We start from the raw sequence: 13,156 nt of genomic DNA, 5'->3' as shown, positions 1-13,156 counted from the left end.
ACTTTAGTCGGCTTCTCGGGACAACCACGTACTCTGCCTTTTACCAAACCACTTGAAACTGTGATCACCCGGACAGGGTGTAGACTGTGGCACAAATACATCCATTCCACAGACACTCCGATCAACTTGATGGGAAGGGACTTGCTGTCAGCCGTTCAAGCCAGAATTCTGTGTGGGCCAGAGGGAGTGATTATTCAATTTCCAGATGGAGTCAGCATCCAGTGCTCACAGCAGCTACAACAACATGGTCAGTGGCTGATGGCGCCCCTACCGGCAGAAGCAGAAACTGCAACCATCTACTGGGCCAGGCTGGAGCCAGAGACCCCTGCTGGTGGCAGTGTGTTCTCGACCTACCTACTGTGGAAGCCCTGGATCTGCTCACTGGCGCCATACCACCCACCTGTTGATCCTTTGCATTGCACTCTATATTATGACCGAAAAAGTGATGATTTGTTTGAAGAAATTGAAGGGCACATGTGGGATTTAACTTCATCATCCATTTTGACTGGTAAAGAGGGAGTCGCAGCGGCAACTGAATTGACATATGAACAAATGCAGTGGTTCAAAATGACAGAGAAAGGGGTGCCACACATTTCGCTGGCTCTTGCCCCAGGACACGAGGCCAGACAATTGGGCTCAATGGTCAAGCAGTTGTTGCAACAGACCGATTGGCGGAAAACTCACATTCCTAATTTGTACTGGTCTGAGTCTCAGAATGCATACCAAATTAAACAACCCATGGCAGACACAGGATTGCTGGAGATGATGTTGGTGTCCCGCACACACGGTAGGGAGTCAACTGATCATGAGGACGCTGAAGTAATGCTGGCGGCCTTGCCCAACACACTGTGGTCCCAGGGTCCATTTGATGTCGGGTTTTGTCATTCGGTGGCCCCTAATGATCTCCAAATGGATGAGACGCAGCCTATCAAACGGCCTCAATATCGTTGGCCGAAAGAGGCGGACGTGTGACGACTTTGAGCTCACCCGACGGGGTGACGGACTAGGTGGACAGTGACCAATTGTTTGACGCTTGAATGTGTTTGCGACAATAGCACGCTCTGCTTTGTTTTTCTGTGTGACTTGATTTTATTTGCAGCATCAGCCACCAGCCAAGGAGCGGATTGCGCGTTGCTTGCGTAACTTGTTTTCCTTTTTGCAGGTTGTCGATTGCATTCGTGGAAAGTTTGTGTTGGATTTACAAGAATATGTTAACCCTTGCCCTTTTGGTTTTTATGATGAACTTGTTGATGACGTGGTTTCCAGGACATGATCCGCGGGCGCCAGGATTCATTTTATTTTGATACTTGATGTCTGTTTTTGTGTGTACAAATGTCCGCTGTCAGCCGGGCTATAAGCTCACTGACAGGAGTGCAATGATTTTTGTTTGTGTTGCTGAGTGTGTGTGGTGGACAGTCAAGTTTCAAGGACTTGGGGTGATGGTCCCGGGGCCCAGATGGTAACTAGAGGTTCCGTGGGCCTGTCTACAATGAGTATGGTGATGAGAGGGGACGCTTTGCAGGTTCCTTTTGATACATAATGACACATTGGGTGAATGTGTCAAAGAGGGGGAGTGGTAAAATAGAAATGGGTGAGTAGGTTTCAATTTGTAATTGTAATATACAAAGTTTTTTTCCAAATTCACTTGCTTTCAAGCTTTAACAGGACATGCCAGAATTCACCCAGCAATGATGGAAGGAGCAGAGGAAGACCAGTGACATCTGGTTGTGGTGTGGAGATGACAAATTATAGGATTGCTTGCCGAAGAATGCATCAGGTATCTGTGCCCTCGTGTCGTTGATAATGCCTGTGGTGGTTGTCCCCATTGAAATACAGAATCTCAATTGGAACCTGGAGTCCCCACTGGCGGGGCTCCTGAAGCAAGCAAAAGAGACGTTTTGCCCCAGTGGTTGAGCGACGACGATCCAACATATATTGACACTATAGGAGATCCCCGGGGTGTGCCAGATAAGTATAAACTCGTTAATCAAGTGTTCTCGGGATTCGAAAGTATCTTCCTATGGATCACTCCCAATAAAAATGTAGACCGTACTAATTACTTTCATTACAATGTCCAACGACTGGGTAATTATACAGCTGAATCATTCGCCGCAGTTCATGAACAATTGGCTGCAACGTCGTTAATTGCGTTCCAAAAAAGAATTGCGTTGGACAGGCTATTGACTAAGGAACATGGTGTGTGTGGAATGTTTGGTGATGCATGTTGTACTTTCATCCCAAACAACACGGCACCAGGAGGCCGACTGACCAGGGCGTTGGAAGGACTAAGGACACTGAACAAAAAGATGAAAGATCATTCAGGTGTACACACCGATATTTGGTCTGATTGGATAAAAACGTTCGGAAGCTAGAAAAGCCTCATCGTGTCTGTGCTTGTTGCTGTGGCTATTTTTACTACAATTATGATTTTATGCGATTGTTGTTGTATTCCATGTATTAGGTCACTCACTGTCCGGTTGATCGAGAAAACCGTTGGCCCGTTGCCACCGATGGGCGAATATACCCTGGTGACTCAACATGAGCAGCGGGGGGAAGGAAGGATCGACAGCGCGCTGGTAGCTGTTTGCTAAAGTAACGGGTGATGACCTCATAAATGAGGTCATGAGAGGGAATAAAGGGAAATGTGCTTTCGGCAGTTTGCAAACATATTTTTAAGGTTGTGTTAAACTTATAATCATATTAATATAATATCTAGTATTGGAGTGCTCGTGTGGATTGGTGGGTGGCGAAGAATGTGCAGGCAAACTGCATGAACTTGTTTTCGTTGAAGTGTTGTGTATAGGCCCAGACAGGGAGTACCGGACGAGAACATCTCAAGGTCGTTGAGGAACGAGAACAACAGCACGTCTGTGTGGCCCGGCTTCGCGGGGAAATCCAACCACCTGACCTCAGCGATAGCGCCGACGCGGGGAGGAGATGGCCGTCGACCAATCATCTCACAATATTTTGCATGCTTTAATATTCATATTGTGTTTCTTTAAAACTGGGCAACCCGGAAGAATGTGTCGTCTTTTGGTGGTCACAAAAACGCACGAGTTTTAGTGTGAGGGAACCGGGACCCAGGCCTGTATTAGTGCACTTTGTCAGGAATAAGCAATTGGTAAATTTGGTCTGATTGATCTACTGGTCTTCTCTTTGACAGAACAAACTCGCAAAATTGTTAGGTGCGCCAGTGTGTGGATTAGGACATAGCAATTTATGTGTTAAGTGTTGATCGCAATTTGGAGTCAGATCTATAACTAGAATCCGTAACCTAACAGGCGGAACATGGCCGCAACAGCTCCTAGCTTTGGAAGCCAACTATCCATTCTTACATCTGCTCAGATCACTTTGTGGGAAGTACGTAATTTTGTTTTATTGACGTCAGCATTCATCTGTGAGGTATACTGGATGTAGTGCGATAAGGTACACATCCACCATCAGAGGACGCTGGCATGAGTGCCTTTCATAACATTTGAAATGTACCCTTTTTATTTATTTTAATGTATGTGATGTTTGTTTTTTACCCTGTGGGCCAAAAGCCTGTAATAAAGTTTATTATTATTGCTCGGATATTCCCTTTTTCTTGCTGCTACTCGGCCATGACCTAAGGAATGCATAATTACACAGCTTCATTACAGTATGTTTGTCCAATTGCTAGTTTCTAATCATTAGATTGTTCACATATCTACAATTATAATATATGATCATTTTATGTGCTGCCATGGCTGGCATCTTCTCCATTTCGCTCCACTGGCTGTGACTCAACAGAATGGACATAACCAGCAGTCAGGTATTTTTTGCCGGTAGTTCTAGAATACATCCCCCGTGAAAGACTAAGGATCACTCTACCTAACTTTTGTGCTGGTGCAACCAAGAAAACAATTTGGGTGCACCAGTGCAACCGATGCGAAAAAGTTGTAATTTAAATTTTTTAACATAGGCTTTTAGAGCATCAACACTGCACAGAAACCGTAAATCTGTTGTGTGTGCATGTACCTCTCCAAGTGGTCAGCCTTACCTTTATTCAGCAGGGCTTTACCAATTCCAGAGCCGACTGTCCCTGCCTGTCTGACTTCGACATGACAGTTTTGATGAGCTTGCAAGTTGAGCTACTCAAGCAGTGAAGTTGCGATCTTGTTCTGCTCTACCGAGCAAGGTGGCTTTTAAATTTGGGATCGCTTGTTTGATTTTACCTCCCTCCCTCCATCAGATGTACTGAAGTCACGCTCCAGTTTTGAACATGCGCGTTCAAGCATGACGGTAAAGATGTCTGAGCTATCGTGTAGCTCTTGAGTAGCTCTTGAGACTTGACAAAGATGCGTCGCTTAATGATAAGGCGTGTGACTAACTTTATTTTTTCCCCATTATAACATTTTGTTTCGAAATCAACCTCTGAAAACAGAGGTCCACTCGCCCAAACTACCCAGATCTGAAACCAAACGCTCCTCATTGAGTTAAATCCTGTGTCACGTGACACGACGTGTATACTTAGGTCTCGACAGTCAATTGGCGAAAAGTGGCTCTATAGCGTGGCCCCAGCGTCATTTAGTCTATTATTGACAAGCGTCTGAACTGTGAAGAAACAAGTACGGGTGAGTTTGCGCGTGTGTGTGTTGTGTTGTGTTTTGGTTTGATTAGAATTTTTTCCGAACTGTCTGTCAAATGATGTGCTCCGTATCATAGCTGCAAGTTGGTAGCTCGCAAGCATTCTGGATGATACCGTCGAATGTCGTGTGTAGCTGTCGACATTCTGAATATGTCTTAGTTTTGTTTTTGACGGAGAATCTACTGAAATCCGAATTGTAAGGGTGAAAGTCGCTATTTAATTCGGTGTAATTAAAACCTATGTTGTGGTAAAAAAAAAACACCCAGTCAAATATAGCTATTGTAAGCTTAGTTACTTTTTATTTCCTGAATTATTCCGCAGTTCATAGCTTCAGAGGCCGACCAGATTTCAAGTGTTCCTACTCCAAAATGGAGAAAGAGAAAAGCTTCTACCTTTTTTTTTTTTTTTTTTTTTAGAGCAACAAAACATAAGTCGCTACCTGGAATCCAAGCAGCAACCTATAGTAACTGTTTGTATAGGAACATTTGTACATAAAGCAATTCAAAGTGGTGTACGGAAAATAAACATTAAACTCATTATGAAGAACTTAATACTAATAGTCATCTTAAAATCAACATTAAAATTTAAACTGTTAAATAACTCTTTAAATAATCCATTTCAGTCATATGTAGTGCTAAACAGAATTGTTTTAAGTCTGATTTTAAACACTGTCAGACTGGGGGCCTGTCTCACTTCTTCGGGAAGAATGTTCCATGTCTGAGTTGCACAAATCTAAAACGGTGACTCTCCATGTTTATTCCTGACTCTGGGCACCAGCAGAAGGTCGGTCCCTGAATGCGAGATGGTTCATATGGCACTAACATGTCACATGTACTGTGAGGAGAGGCCATGGCGAGACTTGTACACAAGCAGAGCAGCTTTAAAGTCTATTCTCTGAGCCACAGGAAGCCCGTGCGGCATGTTGGTGCACGTCAAGGAAGCGCTTCTCTTCCCACATGCAGAAGGAGGCGGGCCAAGCACTTAAAGAATTTCACACATCAGTAGACATGCAGCTTTGCATGCATGTATACTTACCTTTAAGACAGAGTTGGCGAGCCACCATTTTTGTTTGTTTGATTTAGAAATCAAATGTAGAATACTGGTGCTAATAAATGATTTTGAGCAAATTTTGGCACAGAAATATCCTGGTACAGTACTGCTACCGGTATCCCATGCAGTTCTAACGTGAAATAGTGTTCCTGAGGGCTTTCACGGGGAAATAAATGTGGGAGGAACTTCCAATAAGAAACTTGCGGTAAAATACTCCCATTGGTTACTATGGGTTTTGCTTGGCGGAGCGGTGTAGTAAACAGTTTTCTACACTCCCTTTTCCAGGCAAACATTACCACTCATCACATTGAAATATGTCTTTGCACGCCTTGGGAGCTTGTTGCACTGCTGGTGGATTTACTAACAATAGGGACAGAACGAGACACAAATCCCACAAGACGATACCCCATGAGATTGAGTACAGGAGAACAAGATTTTCTATTTTTCAAACTTTCTTTCTTTACTGATTGCCAGGAAATGAATGTTTGAGCTCTGAAGAGCAAATAGGAGCACAAACAGGAGAGTCACTTTTGTTACAGGCTCATTTTTCAAATGCAGCTGCTTTCGTCTCTTACTGAATAGTTGAACAAAATAAAGATTTTCTTTTTAAAACAGTACGAGAGGACTTTTGAGATGTTGCTAGCTAGCTAAATTAACACCACTACTACGGCTCCTGTGAATAATAAAAATAATAATAGATAAGGAGCAGATAATAAAAAGAAGTTGATAATAATGAGGGGGTTTAGAGAACAAGATTTGACCCTGTGGTGCGCAGGATTGAAGCAGTTCCTTCGCGGCGACCACTCTCGACAGCACACTCAATTGTGCAGAATTTGTACTTGTATCGCTCAAGCGAGTCAGGGCAACAAGGTGGGTAGGAACCGATCACTCCTGTATCACCTGTCACTCGCGCCCCTGGTTTTTCTTCCACCAGAACGCTTCTTTGTGCTCTGTCACAAGCTCTCACAATACCCGCAGCAATGCCAAACAGTTTACCGTATTTTCCGATTTAATGATTTGGAGTGATGCGGATGGTTCGATAAAATTGTTATGTTATAGTCATTTGAAATATAGTTTATATATAGTTATATAGGTCTGTGGAATAACTGGAATCGCAACTGACGATGAGTCCGACGTCAACGCTGCACGTACTTCCGGAGTCAGCAGAGGCGTTGTTTATAAATGATATGGAGGATGAAGATTTCGATGGATTTAATGATTTGGAGTGACACGGATGGTGCGATAAAATTTTTATTTATGTTATAGTCATTTGATATATAGTTTATATATAGTTATTGTTAGGGTTTACAGATTATTTTGATCGTGTGATTATGTTGGAATGTAGACTAGAATTATTAACTTTGTTGAAACCTTTTGCCTTTCCTTGACTCTGAAAAGTTTAACTATTCAGTTGTTGAAACTTTCCAAATGGTGTGGAAACATTCTTGCTTAGTTAGTCATCTAAAATGCTCCACTAGTTTCTGTTTCCACGACTTTGTAAAACAATGAGCTGGGACCCTCCGCACTGATTAACCAGTTACTGAGGTGATCACCAAACATGTCCAATGTCACCCCCACCCTGCTTTCTCTCAATAAATACTCTCTTGCAAGAATCCAAAGGCAGACTTTGTTCGAACATTACTGTACCTACAGTAACGAGCAAATTCTCCACTTGCAAGTGCTTAAAGGGCATACTGTCTCCCGTGTGGTTCTTGCAAAATAAGTTAGAGTGAGCACCACTCTAACATTTTTTGGTGCCGTGATCCGGATTCTCTCATACCCGCGATCTGGCCGACGGAGGACGACGTGCTGCATTTTCGACAAGCCAGCGTCCATTTGGAGGACCTGGAAAAGAAAGACCTGGGAAGAAAATTCTTCGCTGGGCCAGCATCTTAGGTCTGCCTTCGTCTGACAGAGGTGGATTGACGGGATCCGGCAGTGCAACGAACCAGGGGACAAGTAAGTTAAAGCCCTAAAGTTGTGTGATTGTGTTGTTGTGAAACGCGTAAAAAGGTTAAAGGTGCACGAGATATACGGCTTTGGTTTGTCCGAGCTACGAGATATACGGCTTTGGTTTGTCCGAGCTATGAGGTACGGCTTTGGTTTTTCCAAGCTGGGATTCTAGTCCCAGTGGAAGGAACGGTCTAAGAAAAAACAGAGCTTCTTTTTCCTAATTGAAGAAGGGCGTAGATTCTTTTTTTGTCCGTTTTTTCCAAGCTGTTTGGGAGGGTTTTACACCCATCCTGGATAGGCCTAAAAATAAAAAAGCGCTGGAGTTTGTGTGTTTGAGTGTGACTGGTCGGATAAATTGACTAAAACAGTTCTAGCATTGATCCACGGCAATAACACAGGCTAGTAGTTTGTTGAAAGGTCAATTTAAACCTGCATTGAGGATCCTCAAAGAAAAAAATTTGTATAAACTTAAAATACTAAATTAAGATGGGAAATAAGAATGGTTAATCTCTAGCTCTTGAAGGAGATGAGAAGTACATGGCGAGTAGATTTCTTAATTGTATGTAATACATGCCTAAGTGGAAGAAAAAGTATGGAATACAAGGAAAGTTGAACGTTGAAATGTGGAACGGTGTGGTAGAACTTTTGGAGAAAAGTGTGGCTAGGACACCCCAAGGGATTGAGAAAGGAAAGAAAAGAGAGAAGTGCATTGTGCTAGAGTGTGGTTGAAAGCTTCACAAGAGAGAAGAGAACAAATTCAAGAGACAAAAAATAGAAAGATAAAAAGTGATGAGGCTGCCATTCAATTAAGATTTGAAAAAGAATTCAGGGTGCACAGTGGCATCCCATTCAATGATGCAGCTGAGTGCTTATCAGCAACATCTTAAAAATGTTCTCCTCACTGGTTCCCCCCCTGACTTAGGCAACTGGGTGAGGAAACACTTAGTGGAAGCGGACACTGCTTGTGTTACAACAACCATGCAGTGGGCCAGAGACGCTGACAAAGTGATCAAAAAAGGCGAACGTTCTGATGTATTTCATCTAGATGATGATGGTAATGATCTAGATGAAGATACAACAGTCTTCTTCCAAAGTTCCCAAAGGGGCAGAGGAAGAGGTAGAGGCCAACAAGGCCGCAGGCCGCCATTCAATTCAAACTCCACATCAAATTTGGACTGTTGGAACTGTGGGAAACAGGGACACTTGGCAAGAGTGTGTCGTCATGTATAACAAAACCAATCAAAGGGTGGAGGAGGAGGCAGAGAAAAAGTCAAATTTTCAGCATGACAAGCTTCCTCCCCTTTGACCGCTCATGCTCATACAGAGAAAGAAATAATAGATGGCCATACAGCCAAACATGTCATTGTCAGATTATTTGATTTTTTTTTAGATTATTAGAGCTCCTGTCCATACAAGAAGTATGACAATGCTGTTTGTATGCCCAATGACAAATGACCAGCGATCAAATTGTGTGCACACTAAAGTTAAAATTTGCAAATCAAGTGGGGAATAAATACAACTTGCTTCCAAAAGATAAATAAAGAATTAGAATGTGCTGTCCTCGCGTGTGTGGGAGAGACCAGCTCATGATCGACTGCAGGAGATTCAAGATTCAAGAGTTTTTATTCGCCATGTTTGAGCGTGCCAAACAAGGAATTCGTCTTTGGTAAATCACAGCCTCTGTTCAACATTTAGGTGACTAACAACAACACTCAGGACATGTGAAAAATGGCAAATATTCTCAAACATCCCCTGATCTTAAACTCCCAAGAGGGCAAGGAAAAACTCAAAACTCCAGCTAGGGGAAATGAGAAACCTTGAGAAGAGACCACAGATGGGAGGGTCCCTCTTCTCGGATGACCAGGCTGCAATGGATGCAGAGAGGACACATAGTACAAACAGTGTAGACAATTCAAAAAAGGTGTGGAGAGCAGTATGTTATTGCACAGTAATGACTCTGAGACTAAGAGTGGTGTGAGTTCATCAGAGCAACAGCCTGGGGGAAGAAGCTGTCTCTGTGTCTGCTGGTTTTGGCGTACAGAGCTCTATAACGCCGTCCGGAGGGGACTAGTTCAAACAGACTGCAACCTGGGTGAGAAGGGTCTGTAGAGATGTTACTTGCATGTTTCCTGGTCCTGGACAGGTACAAGCCTTGGATAGATAGGAGGTTGATTCCAATTATCTTTTCTACAGTCCTGATTGTCCGTTGCAGTCTGCTTGTCTTGTTTGGAGGCCGATCCAAACCAGACAGTGATGGAGGTGCAGAGGACAGACTGGATGATGGCAGTATAGAAGATCTACAGCAGCTCCTGCGGCAGGTTGAACTTCTTGAGCTGTCTCAGAAAGTACAGCCTCTGCTGGGCCTTCTTACGGACAGAGTCTATGTGGCTGGTCCATTTCAGGTCCCGAGAGATTGTGGTTCCCAGGAACTTGCTTTGCCTGTGTGTTTCTTTAGAACAGGTACCATGCACTCTAAAAAGTCATTCAGGGCCTTAGTATATATCACAATATTAAAAAAGTATATTAACTTGATAAAATCTCGAAAAATCACAAAGCAGATAATTTGAGTTGGATATATCAAAATAAATGTTGAAAATTTAGTTATTTTCGCCTTATATTTACTTATATTTATTAAGCTTGTTTGACAAAATAAATTAATATTTGACAAACTAATTATCATTCTAAGATATTCATAATATATTTAGTAAATACCAGTCAGAATATTTGAGGATGGGCCAATCATACCAATCGGTTTCAACAACTACAATTATTACTTACTCTTACTCAATAACTTGAGAAAATGAGTAGTTTTCGCGCTCTCGAGTGGAATCATGGGATATCTACCGTCACTGCTTTTTGAAATAACAGCGGCACAGAAACGGTCAACGGATAACGCGGTGAAAATCACTTGGAGAACTCGTTAAGTGAAGTCCGATTTAATGTGCATATAAATGTTGTCGTGTAGCTGTGAGCTAACCTTATTAGCCATAGTATTCTTTTGTTCTGACAAGTTGCAAGGTCTTACCTTAGTAGCTTTTCCTGACAGTTTCGGCCGTAACTCCCGTGGCAGGTTGAACTTCTTGAGCTGTCTCAGGAAGTACAGCCTCTGCTGGGGCTTCTTCCGCACAGAGTCTATGTGGCCGGTCCATTTCAGGTCCCGAGAGATTGTGGTTCCCAGGAATTTAAGGTGTCTATGGAGAGAATAGTATTACTGCGGATAGTGAGGGGTGAAAGTGGTAAAGTGTCTCGCCTGAAGTCCACTGTCATCTCCATGGTCTTGAGCGGGTTCAGCTCCAGGTGGTTTTGGCTGCACCAGTGGATCAGCCACTCCACCTCCTGTCTGTACGCAGTCTCATCACCATCCTGGATCAGCCCGATGAGAGTGGTGTCGTTGGCATACTTCAGGAGCTTCACAGGAGAGTCACCTGAAGAGAAATCGTTGGTGTAGAGAGAGAAGAGCAGTGGGGAGAGGACGCACCCCTGAGGGGCTCCAGTATTGGTGGTCCGGGTGTCAGATGTGATACTCCCCAGCCTCACACACTGTCTCCTGTTGGTCAGGGAGCTGGTGATCCACTGACAGGTGGAGGCAGGCACCGGGAGCTGGATGAGCTTCTGTTGGAGGATGTCAGGAGCGATGGTGTTGAACGCCGACCTGAAGTCCACAAACAGGATCCTGGCGTACGTTCCTGGGGTGTCCAGGTGGTGCAGGATGTAGTGCAGTCCCTTGTTGACCACATCATCCACTGACCTGTTTGCCCGGTAGGCAAACTGGAGGGGGTCAAGCAGGGGGCCCGTGACATCCTTCAGGTGGTTCAGCATTAACCTCTCGAAAGATTTCATGACCACAGATCTCAGTGCGACAGGTCTATAGTCATTCAAACCTGTGATGGCGGGCTTCTTGGCCACTGGAATGATGGTGGAGCTCTTGAAGCATGAGGGCACCTCACACAGCTCCAGGGAACGGTTGAAGATCCGTGCAAAGGTGGGCGCCAGCTGCTCAGCGCAGACTTTCAAGCAGGAAGGTGACACGCCGTCTGGGCCCGGTGCCTTCCTGATCTTTTGTCTCCGGAACATCTGGCGCACTTCCTCCTCGCGGATCTGGAGTGCGGGCGCGGCCTCTGCAAGAGAGAGAGTAGGTGACAACGGTGATGGAGGTGTGGTCAGAGCAGTTGTGGTGGGAGGTGAGTGTGTAGATTGTGCTGCAGGAGGTCCTGTTGTGTGGGAGGACCGATCAAACCTGCAGTAGAACCTGTTTAGCTGGTTAGCAAGCCTTGGGCTCTCCACAGGAGTTAGTTTCTTGAAGCGCGTGATGCTCTGCAGACCTTTCCACAATGTTGAGGGATCAGGATTGGCAGAGAGGTGTCTCTCCAGGCTCTCCCTGTAACACCTCCTGGCTTTCCTGACCTCTCGGTTCAGTGTTTCTGGTCTGCTTGAACAGGTCCCGGTCGCCGCTCCTGCAGGCCTCCTCCTTGACTTTGCGCAGCCTCCTGAGGTTTGGTGTAAACCAAGGTTTGTCATTGTTGTACATGCAGAAGGTCTTAGTCTGCACACACAGATCCTCACAAAAACTGATGTATGATGTGACAGTGTCAGTGAAGGCATGCAGGTCTGAAGTTGCAGCTTCAAAAAGTCCCCAATCGGTGCAGTCAAAGCAGGCTTGGAGGTCCTGCCTTGACGCCACTGTCCACTTCCTCACAGTCCTCACCACAGGCTTTGAAGTTTTTAGTTTCTGCCTGTAGACCGGGATCAGATGAACTAGACAGTGGCCCGAGAGTCCTAAAGCTGCACGAGCCACAGAGTGGTATGCATCCTTAATTACGGTGTAGCAGTGGTCCAGTGTCTGTGCCCCTCTGGTGGGACACATTATGTGCTGTCTGTATCTGGGGAGTTCGTGTGCGAGGTCCGCCCTGTTAAGAACACCCAGAACAATGATTAGTGAATTTGGTAGAAGTTTCTCCATGTCTGTCACCTGGTCAGCCAGCATCTGCGTGGCTTCACTCGCACGTGCGTGTGGTGGAATGTAAACAGCCGCCATGACGATCGAGGAGAACTCTCGTGGTGAATAGAACTGCCGGCAGTTTATGAAAAGTGTTTCTAGGAGAGGGCTGCAAAACTCTTTCAACACCGTGACATCAATACACCAACGTTCATTGATGTAGAAACAGAGACCACCTCCCTTTGATTTTCCGGAGAGCTCCGCGCTGTGATCTGCATGCGTTAGCCGAAACCCAGCTAACTTCACGGCGTGGTGGGGGGTTCGTTCGCTAAGCCACGTTTCAACAAAAAACAGCGCGGCGAATCTGCTGAAGTCCGTGTTCCTTGAAGTGAGGAGCAGCAGTTCGTTCATCTTGTTCGCCAGGGAGTGGACATTCGCCAGATAAATTGACAGTAGGGCAGAACGAAATCCTCTCTGCCTCAGCTTTACGAGGGCTCCGGCTCGTTTTCCGTGTCGCCGCCGTCGCGCTAGCTTGTATAGCACCGCCGCTCCGGCTAAAATCTCCGACAAACAATCTGAATCAGAGAGAACAGGAGAGAAAATATCAG

At 44.9% G+C, this 13,156-nt stretch overlaps 1 protein-coding gene across 5 annotated transcripts in view; it reads left to right on the top strand.

Moving 5' to 3' along the window:
- Positions 1-4,455: 4,455 nt before the first annotated feature.
- The window catches only part of pdf (peptide deformylase, mitochondrial), a 64,606-nt gene continuing 55,905 nt past the window's right edge, over positions 4,456-13,156 (top strand). For 2 of the 5 annotated variants that reach the window (XM_088379691.1, XM_088379683.1), the window contains exon 1: positions 4,456-4,595. The gene's annotated coding sequence lies outside the window, so the exon portion shown is untranslated. The remainder of the gene's footprint in view (positions 4,596-13,156) is intronic. The other 3 variants (XM_088379685.1, XM_088379682.1, XM_088379688.1) reach the window with 2 other exon arrangements.

Source organism: Syngnathus floridae, chromosome 6 (genome assembly GCF_059516105.1).
Source record: "Syngnathus floridae isolate MCC-2025c chromosome 6, RoL_Sflo_1.0, whole genome shotgun sequence".
Lineage (NCBI taxonomy): Eukaryota > Metazoa > Chordata > Actinopteri > Syngnathiformes > Syngnathidae > Syngnathus > Syngnathus floridae.
The sequence above is the reverse complement of the archived record's forward strand: the minus strand, read 5'-3'. Positions and strand labels throughout refer to the sequence as shown.